Source organism: Simochromis diagramma, unplaced genomic scaffold (genome assembly GCF_900408965.1).
Source record: "Simochromis diagramma unplaced genomic scaffold, fSimDia1.1 OVJJ01000596.1, whole genome shotgun sequence".
NCBI lineage: Eukaryota > Metazoa > Chordata > Actinopteri > Cichliformes > Cichlidae > Simochromis > Simochromis diagramma.
Window position 1 is genome coordinate 14284448 of NW_024387245.1, and position 17389 is coordinate 14301836.

The window sequence follows — 17389 nt, forward strand, 5'->3', positions numbered from 1 at the left end:
TGAAGTAAATCATCTGTGATTGAGCCTTCAGAGGCTTTGAATGTGGCCTTGACTATGCACCAAAAAACACTGATGCAGAGAATCTGCAGGAGAAGAGGAAGGAGGATAACTTCTTCTGTTATCTGTCTCTACTGTGCTCCTTTATCATTTGTTTGGCGCTTGCATCAATTTCAGTCTTGTCAAGTTAACATTGGAGTGCGTGACTTTTACTTTTATGTCTGCTACATTCAAGCCCTTGCTAAACAAGTTGCACACAGTGCAAATTAATCAAGCCTTTTTCTCCGACAGAAAATGACTCCATAGCTTATTTCTGCAAACTGTTCCCATGAACTGTACTTGTGTTTCTCAAGTTAAGAAACCCATAGCTAGGGCTGGGCCATATTATACCGTCATTATTGAATCAATGATACAGAAGTGGAGGAAGCAAGAAGAATGAATTGAATTGAGTAAAGTTAGACTTATCTGACCTTATTGCGCCTCATAGTTCTGTTAGAAAAATACGTATTTGATTTATTTATTTGGCACACTGCAGTTTCATCTTGCAAAGCACCTCTTTTTAACTTCAGTGGATATTATACCTGGTTATGTCAGCCCATTGCCACTGAAAATGCCTTTTGGTTAAATTGTCTGCAAGGAATTTGCATTTGCACTGATACATTTTTATATAGCGTTAATGCACATAAAAACAGCTGCTTGTTTAAGTGAAAATAAATTGATGGGGGTTTTTTTGCACTAATGAAGTTGTGGAGTTTTTTGTCTCACATCTATTATTTACAGGGAGTGCAGAATTATTAGGCAAATGAGTATTTTGTCCACATCATCCTCTTCATGCATGTTGTCTTACTCCAAGCTGTATAGACTCGAAAGCCTACTACTAATTAAGCATATTAGGTGATGTGCATCTCTGTAATGAGAAGGGGTGTGGTCTAATGACATCAACACCCCCTATCAGGTGTGCATAATTATTAGGCAACTTCCTTTCCTTTGGCAAAATGGGTCAAAAGAAGGACTTGACAGGCTCAGAAAAGTCAAAAATAGTGAGATATCTTGCAGAGGGATGCAGCAGTCTCAAAATTGCAAAGCTTCTGAAGCGTGATCATCGAACAATCAAGCGTTTCATTCAAAATAGTCAACAGGGTCGCAAGAAGCATGTGGAAAAACCAAGGAGCAAAATAACTGCCCATGAACTGAGAAAAGTCAAGCGTGCAGCTGCCAAGATGCCACTTGCCACCAGTTGGCCATATTTCAGAGCTGCAACATCACTGGAGTGCCCAAAAGCACAAGGTGTGCAATACTCAGAGACATGGCCAAGGTAAGAAAGGCTGAAAGACGACCACCACTGAACAAGACACACAAGCTGAAACGTCAAGACTGGGCCAAGAAATATCTCAAGACTGATTTTTCTAAGGTTTTATGGACTGATGAAATGAGAGTGAGTCTTGATGGGCCAGATGGATGGGCCCGTGGCTGGATTGGTAAAGGGCAGAGAGCTCCAGTCCGACTCAGACGCCAGCAAGGTGGAGGTGGAGTACTGGTTTGGGCTGGTATCATCAAAGATGAGCTTGTGGGGCCTTTTCGGGTTGAGGATGGAGTCAAGCTCAACTCCCAGTCCTACTGCCAGTTTCTGGAAGACACCTTCTTCAAGCAGTGGTACAGGAAGAAGTCTGCATCCTTCAACAAAAACATGATTTTCATGCAGGACAGTGCTCCATCACACGCGTCCAAGTACTCCACAGCGTGGCTGGCAAGAAAGGGTATAAAAGAAGAAAAACTAATGACATGGCCTCCTTGTTCACCTGATCTGAACCCCATTGAGAACCTGTGGTCCATCATCAAATGTGAGATTTACAAGGAGGGAAAACAGTACACCTCTCTGAACAGTGTCTGGGAGGCTGTGGTTGCTGCTGCACGCAATGTTGATGGTGAACAGATCAAAACACTGACAGAATCCATGGATGGCAGGCTTTTGAGTGTCCTTGCAAAGAAAGGTGGCTATATTGGTCGCTGATTTGTTTTTGAATGTCAGAAATGTATATTTGTGAATGTGGAGATGTTATATTGGTTTCACTGGTAAAAATAAATAATTGAAATGGGTATATATTTGTTTTTTGTGAAGTTGCCTAATAATTATGCACAGTAATAGTCACCTGCACACACAGATATCCCCCTAAAATAGCTAAAACTAAAAACAAACTAAAAACTACTTCCAAAAACATTCAGCTTTGATATTAATGAGTTTTTTGGGTTCATTGAGAACATGGTTGTGGTTCAATAATAAAATTATTCCTCAAAAATACAACTTGCCTAATAATTCTGCACTCCCTGTAGTCAGTTATATCTCTATTGCAAATTTTCAAATATATATCAGGATAAATATTTTTGGCCATATTGCCCTACCACACCCTACCTGCACACCCATAGTTTCGTCAGCTTTCATCAAGTTGTCCACCGAAGCAGTGCTGTTTTTCTTATTTTTGTGCCAAAACTTAACCAAACAGCAAGTAAAAATTAAACAAGTGAAAGTTTGGTCCCGGATAAGACTGAAACTTCAGACTTCTGCCCCAAAATCAGCAGTGGTTTCAGCAAGCTGTGGTTTGCGTGTGCTGAAAGTGGAAGCAATAATAGAGACAGAGCAGGATAAAGCAACGCCTATAGAAAAACCAGGATGCATTCAAGCAAAGTTTCTAAGGCTCCAGATAAACTTTGTTTTCAGAAGAAGGATTATAGTCTCAGAAAGAAAACTGTTGTTGGCAAGGACACGGATTACTCTCAGTAGAGCTTTTCGTCATTGGAGAGCCCTGTGAGAAGAGAAGTGACTATGAGCAACACAGATATCACCTTAAGGCTCTTTAACAGGTTGGTGTTTGTAAAATATTTGGAGCGGGATCTGCCTAAATAAATGATTATTGTCCAAACAACTGTGGAAAATTTCACTGTATATTGTATATCTCATAAGCCCACATGTTAACGTTATTGCTTTCACTACCAATCATGAGCCCTACACTGCAGGTTTTATCAAAAACCCCAAATCAGATCAGGCATGCTCCTTGAACTCTTCCTGGAGTGTTAAAATTCAAGTTAATAGAAAGCTTGTGTAAAGATCTTCATAACATAACCTCTTCCTGATAGTTTAAGAGCATATTTATTTGGGAATGAAGAATACACCTCATTCTGAGGTCTCCTCTTCTCTCCTCCTAACAAAGCTTTGTAGTTCCTCAATCTGACTTATCAGGAACCAAAGCCAGGGCTGGTGGGGTGTTGCCCACAGACAAGCTGGAGATTGGCAATGGAGCCTGGTGGTGTTTGATAAGGCAGGCCTATTGGCATTGGGACCCTAGGCTTAGACCCTCTGATCCACTTCATCTTCTAATAAATCATCCTCTGAAACCTTGGCCCCTGTTAATGTTTTAGAGTTCTCTTTGAGGTGGTGCAGGAAGATGTCAAGGGATTTCCAGCACACAGTCCTACTCCAACTTAAACATAGCGTATGGAGTGAAGTTAGCAGACCTCATCCTTTTCCACTTATCATAACGGTACTCAAATTGTCATGTATCACCAGAATTCCCAGAATGTCATTTAAAATTCAGTGGGATGTGATGAAAGAGTGAGAAAAATTTAGACAAGCTTGAAAAGTTGTTTCCAGTGAACTGCGACCTTTAAAAAAGCAGAATGTACAGGATGGGGGGAGGAAAAAAAGCCTTTATATCTCGTTCTCCCATCAAATGCTTCTCTTATCCAGAGGCAAGGATTCTGTTTACTTGACAGATTAATGAGGCAGGGGAGAAGAAATAAGGGCCCAGATCAGAAAAGGGTCACTGTGGGGGTCAGCATTCTTATTAACCCTGCCAGATACACCGATTCAGTTAAACTCATCCAGGGAGGCGTCTGCCTGTTTGTTTATGTTTGTGTCAGACCTGAACATTCATGTGCGTCTGTTGCCACTGTTTACATTTGTTTGTACTTCAGAGAGTGTGTGTGAAAGAGAGACAGAGTATGAGATTTGTGGCCAGAAATCACGCAGGTGTCTAGAGTGGTTCAAGGTAGCATAAAATATTAAAGGCTGCCTTTGAAAGCATGCACTGCATACAAGTCGATGATGCATGTAAAACCCTCAAGATATAAACAAGATTTCCACTTTGGTATATTTTAATGAGAGAGCAATACAAACCAAGATGTCTGATACGTGGCTTAGTGCCACTGACAGTTTGTTCAACCATTTCTCTGGCATGTACCGAGGCAAAAAATGAAGAAAACAGAACAAAAATGCACAATTTCCGTCAAGAGCAATTAATGCTGTGTTCATATTGATTTCCTGTGTCAGATGCAGCCAAACAAGTACAACAAAAAACAGTCTAATGATGACCCATGAGTATAATAAAATAACCCACAATGGCACTAATGCTACTTTGAATGAAACATGGACTTCATTAGAATTTACAAGTAAACAAGGCTCGGACAAAGGGCTCCCAAAAAAGTCTACAGCACTACACCAGGGGCACAGTGCTACCACCACAGGCTATACATTTAAACACAAATGACTGAATTCCCAATTTTTTTCTTCTTCTTTTTTTAAAAACCACTTTTGCAGATCACCTTCTTTACAATGTATGGGACCCTATCTGATTAAAAGGCAATGAAATTTAAGAGAAAGTGTAGATATCTTTTGTAGGCCAGTTAATCAGTAAAACTAAATCAATGTAACTAAATGTGGTGGTGGGGGGGAGTATTTATAAGGTGTAGATGTGCTGAGCAAAAGTAAGGAAAGAAAGAGGAAAAAGTGAGGGTTGCATGGCCTTTTATTCACTACTTTGTCATTTGTGTGTGTTTAGTTAGCGTACAGCCCGAATTCCTCAAAAGTTGATATTCTGTGAACAATGCATGTAAAACAATCCTGTGATTTGCAAATCTCACAAGCCTTTATTCTAATCTAATTCTAATCACATCAAATGTTTAAATGCATTTATGCACCACTTTAATGGATGGATGGATGGATTTGATGGAAGCAGCATCTCTCAAGATAGTTGGGACAGAGCCATGTTTATAGTTCCACTGTGTAGCATCCCCTCTTCTTTAAACAAGAGAGGAGAACAATGTTAAATGACCTTTGGCCCAGAGATGATGGCAGTATTTCTGGAGCTTGTTCATATATGGGTTCGTCTTTGCATGGTAGAGCTTTAACCTGGATTTGTGGGTGGCATGACAGTGATTTTTTTTTTTTAACTGTTCCTGAGCCCATGCAGTGATTTCCATGACAGAATCATGCCTGTGTTTAATGTGACCCCGCCCGAGGGCCCGAAGATCACAGACATCCAATATTGATTTTCAGCCTTGTCCCTTGCGCACAGAGATTTCTCCAGATGCTCAGAATCTTTTGATGACATTATCTGTGCCGCAGATGATACTATGTTCAAAGTCTTCACAATTGTGAAACACTATTCTGAAATTATTCCACAATTTGTAGCTGCAGTTTTCTGCTGATTGGTAAACTTCTGCCCATCTTTACTTCAGAGCAAGTGAAGATGCTCTTGTTATATCACCTGTTGCCAATTGATCTAATTGGTTGCAAAGCGATTCCCCAGCTAGATCAGCCCAGCTTTTTGTTATTCTCATGCCAACATTTTTGTGATGTGTTGTTGCCAACAAATTTGAACAAACCTGATATTTTTCATAAAAAAATCTGGAAAATTAATGAGTTTAAATATTTGATTTCTATGTTCTATTGAGAATAAAATATGAGTTTATGAAATTTGCAGATCATTGCATTCTATTTTTTCTGTTTTATACAACATCCCAACTTTTTAGCAATTGTGGTTGTAAGTTCAACCACAAAATATACATTAGTCTAACAAAAAAAGCAGTTTGCACTGGAAACCTACAAGAGCTGAGACAAGTATCATAAATATTCATGATTTTAAGCAGTATTTTTTTTACAGATTTTACTACACCCTCGGTGTATTCATGGTAAAAGTATAATACTTGCAAGCTATGAGGACATACATTTTATTGGCTCCGTTATGCATCCCCATTGTATTCACTCCTTCTTCTCTCCATTTTTGGTGTCTTCTTGTTTGTTTGTTTTTATCTGTTTTAGCTTTTCTCATTCTCACTTTTGTCAGGAGGGAGTAATTGATTGTTTGCCCCTGTTTAAAAGAAGCCAGCATTACCAAAAGCACCTCTTGATCCCACAGACCAAGCTCCCCTGCAGCACCATCAGTTCTCTGTCGCTTTGTGGATTTTTTATTTTTTCTTTCTGGATGGAAGCCTTGGCGGTCCTTTTTCTTCTTCTTTCTTTCTTGTGCATTCACTATTTAATTAACTTAGGGTGATAAGCCACTATAACCTATTGTGAGGCTGTCCAAACCTGCTGCCACCTTTTTGTGTTTTTGGCCAGGCCTCTGACCTTTATTTATCTCCAGGTTCAGATTGGTTTATTTGTAGAAAGATTTGGTCTGCAGCAGTTGGGTCATTTATCATCAAATGCACAGTCTGAGAAAAAAAATGCCTTAGTCCAAATGAAAGAAACTTGAACTCAATATACAGAGGATGCAAGTTGTCATTTAAAATCAAACCAGCCACCCACTGTAACTTTTCTACAGCTACATGGGAATTGGGGTTCCTTTTGCAGCTCACCGATTAGCCTGTTAGACCACTGATTGAATGATATCAAGGAGAAGAACAAAACATGGCATGTTCTTTATCTGTTTAGACTATTTTCTTTCTGTGATCCAAACAGCTCTAACATTGAGCAGTGTTTGTTGCCCATATTGGCCTGTATTTGCCATATTGAGTTCAAACTTGGTTGTCTTTTTTTAGCCACCCGACCTTTGTTTAAAAATCCTGTATTACACATGCAAAGCAAATACAGAGAGGTAAAACCCTCCACAAAAGTAACCATTGTCATTTTCAATTTAAAACTTTCCAAAGTCAGAAGGTGTGTTGACTTTCTAAACTACAGAAAATATAAAGGAAGGTGCAGGACTCTGAGAGAAACATGTTAGCAAAAGTCTATACTTTAGCATCTTTGTAACACATTTCCATTTGTTAATAGAAAGTCAAAAGTCACAACGTCATTTCTGAAGCTTTTCGCCTTTTGAAAACACCAATTCTGCTCATATATACAAACCAGTAAACATACAGGGCAATGACACGAACTGGAGATTGTTCAAGTTGAGTCATAAGGCAGAAAGTGATGCATACAGCCTGCAGTTATTGCTGATTTCTGAACATAAAAACTAAAAAATATTATTTAACAGAACTAATCTAAGTTTAAACATGAACTGTCACATTTTTGGCATCGTGATCACAACTTTGGAAAACACATCTGTGCAAATTACACACTCATTACTCACATTAATGACCACTCATAGACACCTGTAGTATTACAGTTATACTTACTTTCAGCCTTATATGATGCAGTAAATTGCCTGCCGCAAACTTTGGCGAACCATTTTTGCACTGTAGTAAACTCTAAAGTTAGAGGTTTTTCAGCATTAGATGCTCCATTTGATTATATATAAACATTACAGCCAAATATAACTACTGAAGTTCTAAGATCAGAAGAGGAAAGAGAAGTGAAATGGGAGGAAGCTTGTGATTACATGCTAGATTCCCTCTGTTCTCACATCGTTATGGCCCACTGAGAGATAAAGTGACTCAAAACAGGGGAAAAAAGAAGAGAGGCAATGTACGAAGTGGCTGGAGCAGTAAGCCAAAATCAGAAAAGCAAGATGAAAAGACAAAAGTACACAAGAACACTGTTTAAATGTGATGCCTTTCAGGCCACAGTGCACAAAGCCTCAAATCATGCTTCTCACAAGCCTTAACAGTAGGAAGGACCAACTCAGGGGCAAATAATGAAAAGGACAAGTTAATCTAATTCTTGTCATCTGTGTGTGTATATGTGTGAGTAACAAGGAAAAGGGGGAAGTGCCATTTCTGGTGGAGAGTTTAGGCTCCAAGGGGGAGATTAGGCAGTCACGCTGAGTTGATCTCATTGTCCAGGATAAGAGGATGAGCACCATGGCCCTCTGGAGATTTTTACCAACACTGCTACAGCTTTCTGAAATCAATAAAGGGAGCGAAGATGGTGTTTATACACTGATTGATTGCGTTGTATCATTTTCACTGTGTTCAGCATGGCTTACAACCACCAGCTGGTCCTTGAGAGCGGTTTAGTGGCCAATAGTTACAAGACGATGAAAGCTGGTGTCTTCCAGTCTGGCACTGTGTGGCCTTTGATAATCTGATAAACTGAATAAAAATGAATTTGATTTAAAAAAAAAAAAACTGCTGTACTTCAATATGCTACTTCCCCAGCTTTCACAAATTTCTTTAATCTTGTATGCTACACTTGTAGGTGTCTCAAAGGACAATGTTAAAAGCTTTACAGAAACTGCATTTATTTGTTGAAAAACAATTTAAGTTGTAAAGAGTTTGCTAAAATATGTAAATGGGATTTGCTGGATGGTTAGGTGAACAAATCTTTCATCTATACCTCATGTGTATTCTACTAAACCAGTTAGTTATGATTAAGATAGGAATATTGCTTTGGATAAATACTTAAAAATCAATATGGTTCATCTTTTGCTTCTGATCTGAAAAACTGTACCTAGAAACAGTGTTGCTTTTGAAAGACAAATGTTAACATCAACAGGCTGTGTGCTGACAGTGGCGCATCTAACATTCAGTTGAGACAGGGTCGATCAGGACAGTTTAATGGATTAACTTGTATTTGCTAATTAGCTCTAAACACAAGGTACAGGGTAATGGGTGTGTCGTTAGTTTGCCAAGTAAATTTAAAAAAAAAAAAGCAGAACCTGCTTTTGTCTTGAGTCACCTCTCATTCCTTTATAAATTACTAGAAAATATTTCTCAGTGAAACCTTAAGAAAGCTTTCTTATTATTTATTTAAGTAGTCCTCGAGAATAATTGTCCAGGCTTATTGAAGAACATTCAAAGCTCTTCTTTGGATGATGAATGTCTTTTGTTCCATTTTAAGATGATCCCTCACTGCTTCAATATTTTTTCGGTCCGGACTCTGGGGAGGCCAATCCATGACTGGTAGTGCTCTATTGTGTTTTTCTATCCAGCTATGCTTTTACTGCATTTTCATGCTAAAAATAAAGCAGTGGCCAACAGATTCTTTTGTAAATTCTTTCTAGATGGTATTGGATATTGAATCACAATCTTCCATCACTTTCTACAAGATTCCCAACACCAGTGGCTGAGATGCAGTCCCAAATCACGGCAGAACCTCCATACGACACTGTTGTACCTCTATCCCGCCACCCTCCCCCTCACACTGAGATCATTTCTGATCAGGCTTGGGTGAACAGTAGATTGACATTATCAACATCATCATCTTTTCATCTTGTTTTGTCTATAACTTGTCCAGCTTCCTCATGTTTCCTCATGTGTGCTAAAGACACACTGCACCAGCATGTTGCCAACTTCTTAGGAATTAACATATAATTTTTATAAAATTCAAAGGAAGCAAAATATACAGAAATGTCAGGTGGCTCAAGATCTTTTACACAAATCACAAATGCTTGTGCAAATTTTCATGGCCATCCATTCAGTGGATGTTGACATTTTTCTTTAGTTCCAACTGGTGAAACAAAATGGGAAATAAACTGTGTTATAAGTAATTAGAAGGACGTACTGCAGGAAAAACAAATTAGAGATGTTTTTTCAGAAAAAAATCAATAAAGGCTATGGTTCTAAAAAAAACCCACATTTAGTTAACCTCCTAGGACCTGGCGTCCACATATGTGGACATCACATTTTGGGTTATTTAGCCCAAAATACTCAATTTTGCTCTGCAAGGGCCTGATATCCACTTACAAGGACATTATACTGCTACTGTTCCATCAAAATTTTAAACGAATATCCTCAGATGTGGCTCTTATTTTTCTTAAAAACAAAAATAAGGTAAAAAAAAAAAAATCTGGTAATTCTTTGTTTTTACATTCATCGGGCCCCAATATGCCCAAATATCAAAGAGGAGGTCTCAGGAGGTTAATATTACAATTAGTTTGCAAAGGCATCAATATAAAGAAGCATTACGTTTTCTGTTTGATGTTTAGATTTTAATGAAAGGGTTCAAAATATGTTTCCCTTTAAATGTAGGCACCATCATTGCTGTGTAACCAGGAGGTCAATGCAGACCGTTTCTCTTATTTTTTTTTTTAGAAAAAATTCCACTTATTTGACATGAGTGGAGTTTTAAACACTACAACGCTGAATACCATCACTGGTGTCTTATTGTAATGCACAAACTTTCTGTCTGTCTGCTTATCCTCAAATTCCTCCTACCTAATCCTGAGTTGAGCAACCAAATGTGACACAGGTACATCTTAGGCTCCTTAAGGTTCTCATCTATGCCAGATCCTAGGTTGTCATCATGTTGCCTAGCAGCCTTCTTCAAATAGGCTCGAATTACCCATTTTTAGCATGTATGTGCCTATAAAACCTATAAGAGCATTGTATCAATTCATTTCACACCAATGACATTAAATTCATATCAACAAACTATAATATAAAGATATATATTATTTATTATCATGCAGTCACATTGCCTGGTGACCACCTAACAGACTAAAATCACATTTATATAGTAGAGAAGGACATGGCTGTGGGTACACACAAGTTTAAAAGCGTTAATAAGGCTTTCTGGTTATTGGCTTCATATTAAATTCTTAGAAGATGAGCTTGAGGGTTTTTTTTTTTTTTTGAGTTTTTTTACACTACGTTAATATTTTCAATTTTCCAAGACACGTCTCTGTTTCCCCGACTGCGTTTTTAGGGTCTGATTGCCTTTTGTTACAATATGGTGTAGAGTGGCAACAGTGCCTTTTGATTGGCTGATGCGTGGAGCCACATCTGTTTCATTTCACACAACATTTGGGGAAAAAAATATATGAAGAAATGCAGCATAGAGAAGGAGAGAGTTGAGACAGCAAAGATGAGCTAGAGAGGGGAAAAAAGAGAGAATGAAAAGGAAGAACAGAGGTCAGTGAAGGAATAGGCATGCGAGGCAACAAAAGACCAAAACAGAGGGGGGTTATTTCAGAAAATATTGAAGAAGAGACGAACCAAAAAGGCAATTTTGGAGAGGGACTCCAATATTTCTCTTTCAGTTTTTCTTCTTCTCCCCCCCCCCCCCCCCTCCCCTCCCTTTAGTCCCCACCCAATCCACAGTCTGCAGTCCTACTGTGAGAGCAAACTAATCTGTACTGACAAGGACAGGGCTGACGTGGAGTGTTTGATAGATCCTGAGGGAAATCTCCCACATACATAAATTGGTTATTCTACGTTTCATCTGCCTCTTGACATGGTTTCATTTTATGATCTCTTTCATTATCTGTCTGTCATATGCCAGTCTTTATCACGCTTTAAACTTGATGAGTTTAAGTGATACCAGATGAAACAGACATCACTGTATGGGAAGCCACTAGCTCCCCAGACACCACGAGTTTGGGATTTTAGAGTGGATTTTCTGTGAGCTCCATACATTTATTACTGGCTGTAACCTGGCTCAGTGAGCTGTCATCTATTAAGAATGCTGGCCCTTTTTTAAGGCAATTAATAATGCCATTTCCAAATTTGAGCTATATTTTGACACTTAAACCCGGTTTACACTCCCCTGTCCTTTCTAAATAACTCAGCAGTTCTCCAAACAGTGACCTACTGTTGCCTTTCAGTCTTTGCAGAAGGCATGTTGTCGGCAAGTTAACATTTCAATAAGATAATCAGAGTGAAAAGGCAAATATTAGAAGTGAAACTCATTAGAGAGGAGCTTGAACCCCCCTAGGAAGCCAACACGCCATCAGCACACAAAAATTCTGGTATCTCCGCCACCAGATCCTGAGTTAATCCCAATAGTCTAATGACGCCCAAATACATCAGGCTAAATGACCTCATTACACACACATTTAGGTTAGCTTCAGGTGAACTAGTAGAGTCAGAGGTAGTCTCTACTATTAATATGCTACGGCTTTTATAGCTGCGTCACAGTAAGAAGCAGATGGAGCTCCTGTTGAAACCAGCTTTTATTCATTGGAGCTATTATCTGATTTCCCTTGAAGTCTTCAAACCAATTAGAATCAAAATGTATTTCAGTTTGAGAGACATCTAGACTCCGACACAGAGAACAGTCAGCCACACAGCTGGAGAGTAATTGAACTACAAATAATTAAAACAGCTGCAAAAGTAAATCGTTCATGTCAGTGCACCAGGACATTTAGAAAGCAGGGAGGGATACAGTTCTTAGCATGATAAGGACTGCATTAATGGAATAATACACCATTGTTTGGCGCTCAACTTAATACCCTCTCCATCTGAAGAGCAAACATGAGCCTTGTGGCTCTTGTTTAGCTCACTATTGACGCTCATTTATCTAATCTGTGTCGGAAAAGAGAGATTAAAAATATTTGTTACATACACGTTATTTCTCACTTGCAGCTGCCACTTCCTGGACTTTGTCACAGTCAGGCAACCAAATTACAGGAAGCCACGGCACCCTACTGGCCGTTACCAAGAAATAGTTCCAGTGCGTGACTCCTCATAAAATATGCCTCTGTCACATTTTGTTTGGTTACACATTGTTCCCATAATGCCAAATTATTCATTTGATGTTGCTTTATATTGAATAACAAAACCTTGTCGCTGTAACTTTTGTCCACCTTGTGCCTGTGAGGTCCATGTGACCCAGCTAACACACTCCAGTAACCAGGAGAAACTAGCATTTAGTTTTCCATTTCCACACCACAAAGCCTTCATGACAGGCGCAGAGGACATTTCGAAAAATCTCCAGAAGGTATTTTCAAGAAATAAAGCTAGTGACTGAGTTGATTGAAGTGCCTTCTCTGAATTTAGACCTTACTTTTAATTTATAACTGAAAATCTGACTACTAACAGAGAGAAATCCAAGCAAGATTCATGCAAGAATAGATGGACAGCTGGGGGGTTTTCATCCTACCCATCATCACATTTTTAAATTAACGCTGGTCTCACAAGTCAGGATTCAGTTATGGCCAAGACAACTGTGCCCACTGTTCTCCATACAATACCTCCATCTGGTCATTTTTTTCCTGCTGCCAAAAGGTCTATCATGTCCATCTTGGAATGCATTTTCATGCAGATGTCCCGTTCTCTTGTTAGTATGACCCAGTAGACAAACACACAGGAAATCATGTGTGCTGGGTCACAAAAACAAGCGCCCTATCTACAGCACATCAAACAAACAAAACCAAGTTTGAAAGGAAATCTATCATTGAAATCTACACAAAAAGTGCCACAGCCAGAGCATATCTCCACACCGGCTGCAAAAGTCCTGCTTTCTTTTTGCTCACATAGTGAGTAAAAGAAAAATTATATATTCACATTTACCTGGAAGAAGGTGTTTTACATAACAACCTAATACATAAAGACACACACAATCTCTCCTTCTATTGCTGGACTCACTGTCAATTTGCGGTGTTGAAACAGATTCAGGTCTTTGATGTATCATTGTTGTCAGTGCTAACCAAATCACTGCTGTGCATGAAACGAACCCCCTCAGGTCTCCAGAAGAGACAGCAGACTTTTCTTTCACTGCTTTTCTTTTTTTTTTCCAAGACAGATATCCACAGAGGTTTTAAGAGTGAAAAGAGGAAAACATGACTGTATGGTTAACAGGGCTTTTGTGTTCCTTGGCTCCACTTTTATTTTCCTATTTACGAACAAAAGGAATTTCATTCTTGTCATTTTTTTTCCCAGTTATACTGTTTTTTTGACAGTGTCCTTTTGTTGCTACAAGGATGTGTTTGAAATGTATCTTACAGAATTGAAAGTGTGAGCTTCTTTTTTTTCATCTAAGTGGATTCCTTTACCTTGTTCTGTTTGTGCTTTTACATCCAACAATAGGACTGACAAATGGAGATACCTCAAAAGCCTTCTCAAATTGACATGAGCGATTTTCTACCTCATTTTGCCACAACAAACCCACTATGATACCAGGGCATTGTCACTACTCGCTTTTATAGTGGCAGAGCCAGTTTTGTGATCCTTGTAGACATTTTGCTTTTATCTGAGCCCTTCTAACCCTGTTTCTGCTCTGTGTTTTTTTGTTTCTATCTCCGTGTCAACCTCTTGCTCTTATCCGCATGCACAATTCAGGGCAAGAGCAGTGATAGTTGCCAGTGAGTGTATGAGTGTATTAAATTGTATGGTAATCGCAGTGAGAAAAGGGCACACGGTGCAGTTATGTTTCTAATGAGACACAGAGAAGCGGCCTGACCTCTCCAGCTGGTGCGCTGCAGACATTCATCATCCCAAACACATGCTGGATGAAGGGGTGAGGGGGGAGAGAGAGAGAGAGCACTGCCCTCTATTGAGAGTAACACCACACTGCGGGTCAGCAAGAGGAATAAATTAAAGATGAAGAAGGGATGATGAGAAGAATATTAGGGGAAAAAACCCACCTTGTAGAACCAACACAAAGAGGAACAGGCTGGAGAAGCGGGGGTGTAGTTTTGTGTTCAGCACTGAAGCTCTGACTGCTTGCAGCTACATTGTAAAGCGAAACTGTCTGTTACCGATAATTGATTTGGCTGTAATTATACACCATAAAGCGTAAATCACATAATCACTACAGTCACTACCGCTGAGCCCAGGATGCTGCCAGGCAGTAGAGGATACTGTGGCTTTGTAGCACTCCAAATTTTTGTCTCTGAAAGAAACTGAAAAGAAAAAGAGGTAATGGATGGGCTTGAATAAGCTCCAACAAATGACTGATACTCTGTCCGCAGACAGAAGTAAGGATTTTCAACAAATCTGTTAATACAGCTAACCAAATAGAACTAAAATCTACAGCATGGCGTTATGTGGGATGTTTGCGCTCATCAGTTCCTCTCTTTTGCTTTTGATGTTTTTACTTTAAAAGGGAAATCAAAGGGCAAAAAATGGTCAAGAAATTGCTTAAGTGTGCCCTTCATGAAAGCATGTTTTTTTTATTCATATAGTATCAACACAACTCTTTTATTCTAATGTAATATTTGGCAAATCGTTTGATTTTATTATTTTTTATTAATCCCTCATTTTAGTTTTTAGAGTTTTTCCAGTGGCACAGATCCAACCTCAAAAATGCTGATTGAACTGTTTAGAATTTCAACACAGAGTAATGAAAGTAGAAAGATGTGATAGAGATGGGGTAATTAATTCAAGGAGAATGTATTTCCTTCTCCCCATCTTTTGTACAAAGCGGGGTACATGGCCTTACTTTACACTGAATACATTACAAAATTTAATGACAATGTTTTCCAACTGTTCTCAAATCCTATTCCGTGGAAAACCAAAACAGATGAGTGTTAGTTCATCTTTCCAACTTGCCACAACTTGCAAAGGAGCAGCACTGAGATCAAATGTGTGAGTTAATAACTAAATCGCATAAATTTGAGTTCTTTTCTACACTACTTTTAATGGAAAAACTGGGTATTTCTGATGAGTTGTGGATTGTTTCAGAACCCTGTTACATTTTATTATTTATGCACACTTGGTTTAAACGTTTCATTTTATCAGTTCTTTACTTAACATTAGAATTTGTTTGCCATACAGACTTTGAACCAATATAATAATAAAGCTAGGACATAGCTAGTATGCACGTCTTTCCTAAATAACTTAAGGATTTAAAAGGCCTTCCTGCATTTAACAGGGATTCTTTCTGCCTGGCTTACCAAAAAATGTGAAAGTGATGGATATATTTAACTGATGTTGCCACAAAAAGAATGCTATCAGACTCCATTTTGCATCAACATGATTTAGTTAGTTGGGTGTCTTTTTGCCTTGCTTGGGCCATTTACCCAGCTCTGTCAGGTACAAAACTTGGTTTGTGATTGTTGCATCTTGCACAGAAACTTCTACAAATATCCATTTTTCTGCCATCTGCATCCTGATTATTTATTTCAAAAAGCAAAATGCTTTTATTCTGTATTCAGACAAAACAGCCCAGCATGGCAGGCATTGTGCACGATCCATCTTTTGTGTCTAACCCTGTCCCATGTTATTGCTATTAATACATTTCAGGGCCACCTGTTGTAGGATCTTTGCCATCAAAGCTGCTCTCTAGCTAGGTTGAACACTACTGAGAGAGTGGGGATAGTATGCTAATAGCAGATCTTACCTACGTTTGCTTTCAAAATTACCAGCATTTCCCATGATCTCGTGCATCACAGCAGACACTTCATAAATTGCATACTGCTTTCAAACAGACCAAATTGCAGCTATCCACTGATCCGTAGAGTGGAGCCTATTCAAGCTGATACTGGACAAAAGAAGGGTTACACAATAGACAGGTCGCCAATCTATGACAAGATTAACAAAGCATTCAGATCTTATCCGTTCTTCTTCAGTTGATATATATTTTTATTGTGCAATTTCAAAACAACTTTATACGAGTTTGGAAGCCTGTAAACTTCTGTAAAGGCGAGTAGAAAACAACCCATATGGAAAAGAAATAGTAAAAACTTTTATGATTTACTCATGAAAGTGGCCACTTTCTCATTACTTTCATACATTGTTTTAGTAAGTATCCAAAACATACAAGTTTCATTATATAATTTTTCAAGGGATCTTATATCTGTTTTCACTCTTGTATGCTTTTCATACAAGTTTCACACAAGACAGATACAAACTTTATAAGATTTATATATATCTTTTCCATATGGGAATAGGGAGGGGACGGCAGACAGTAAAAGGCCTGAGGGCAGATTCGAACCCAGGTCTCTGCAGTAGCCTTGCAGCATATGGATTAACCTGGTGAACCATACTGGCACCAAAGTGTGGCACATTTTTGATACATTTTTCTCTTTGAATTTCAAAACCTGTATTTAAATGGGTGTACAAAATAGAGCAATGCAGCAAAAAAGTATTTGTCTTATTTGTTTGTTTTTTGTTTGTTTTTTAAAAAAATTGGGGGATAAAAGAAGGGAAGGCAGATCCTTTGTGTAAAAATCTCATGACTTTTAACTTTCTGAATGTTAGTACAGTACAAAGAACAACCCCTACCTTTGGCACAATGCTACTCACCCGTAAAATTCTGCTTTGTCCAAACGGAACTGCACCTTAATATTTCTCATTGTGGGGTCAGATTCACAGCAGTGCTCCTCTGTGATCATCCCGAGCCAAAGCTTCTCAATGGTTATTTGAAAGCATGTTTTTGTACAATTCAGAATATTACCCACTGAAACTGAGAGGCTTTTCTGCCTGACCTAGAATTGCTATTTAAGCAGTTTTCATCCACACTGATTTCAGTTTTCAAAACTGTCCTCCCTTGCATTTCTTTCTTTTTGTTTTTTTTAAACCAGAGTGGATCCTTAAATCTGCACTTTGAAATGGGGCTAGCGTCTGAACT

The 17389-nt window shown here is 38.7% G+C and overlaps 1 protein-coding gene across 1 annotated transcript in view; it reads left to right on the top strand.

Moving 5' to 3' along the window:
* Positions 1–17389, top strand: part of si:dkey-112m2.1 (transmembrane protein 132C) — a 175523-nt gene that overhangs the window by 121244 nt on the left and 36890 nt on the right. The window lies entirely within an intron of this gene.